Source organism: Lipotes vexillifer, unplaced genomic scaffold (genome assembly GCF_000442215.2).
Source record: "Lipotes vexillifer unplaced genomic scaffold, Lipotes_vexillifer_v1.1 scaffold1201, whole genome shotgun sequence".
In the NCBI taxonomy this organism is placed as follows: domain Eukaryota; kingdom Metazoa; phylum Chordata; class Mammalia; order Artiodactyla; family Lipotidae; genus Lipotes; species Lipotes vexillifer.
In genome coordinates this window covers 994,592-995,569 of record NW_006783542.1, presented here as the reverse complement: position 1 = coordinate 995,569, position 978 = coordinate 994,592, and positions in this window count along the sequence as shown.

Genomic DNA, 978 nt, shown 5'->3' with positions numbered 1-978 from the left:
CTCCCCGGGCCCTTGCATCACTTTACCTGGCAGGTGCGAGAGTGCAGACTGGCTCTGGTTCATCGTTTAGGAGAGATGTTAAAACACGTGGGTTTGGGAGTCAAAACAGCCTCGGTTTCTTCCTCTGTAAAATGGTGGTGATGGGATCACACGTGTGGCCGTGATGAGGATAATGAAACTGTGCGGATAGAATGTCCTCTGCACAGAGTAAGCTCTCAGAAAGGCAGTGATTTGTTGAAAGATGTTTTTTCGACATTCCTCGTCTTAAAAAAAAAAAAAAAAAGGTTTTCTTCTTTCTTACACTCAATTCTCAGGAAAAAAAAATAATATTTCTGCACGATAATTGCATCTTTCATGTTCCAAACCTGTTACCGGTGACCAAGTTCCACTTCCTGTGGTTTAGCAGCTTCAGGCTTCAGAAGGCAAACCTCCTCCTGTGACCAGGCCGCCGGGCCTGCGGCCTTGGCACTGGTTAACTGAAAACAAACTAGTGCCTCACACCTTTGGCGTCTCTTAAACTCCTCAGTGATGAGAATGGAATGGAAGGGAGTGTTTTGAAGGGAAGTTGGTTTAAACTGAGGTCAGATGCTATTGAAATGGTCCATAAACGCCGCTGCGTGTGACCTTTCGGCACCTCCCTCAGAGCTCTGGTTCCAGTCACTCCTGCCCTCACCCTCTGTGACCTGGCGACTTAGGTCAATGCATTTCCATTGATTTGTTCATAAATGCACTCACCAAAGTGTTCTAGGTGCTCTGATCACTCTGTAGGGGGTGGGTGGGTTCCATGGAGTGGCCGAGAGGCCCCAGGAGGAGCTCAGGCCGGCTGGGCACTTGTGACGGGACGGGCAGAAGGTCCCAGGCTGGAATCTGGGGGAGATGCCACCCGGCTTGTTCAAGGAACGTCAAAACTTCACTGTTGTCTTGGAGGCTAGAAAGTGGGTGATTTCCATATTCTTACGCACTGTTGAGAGCTGGGAT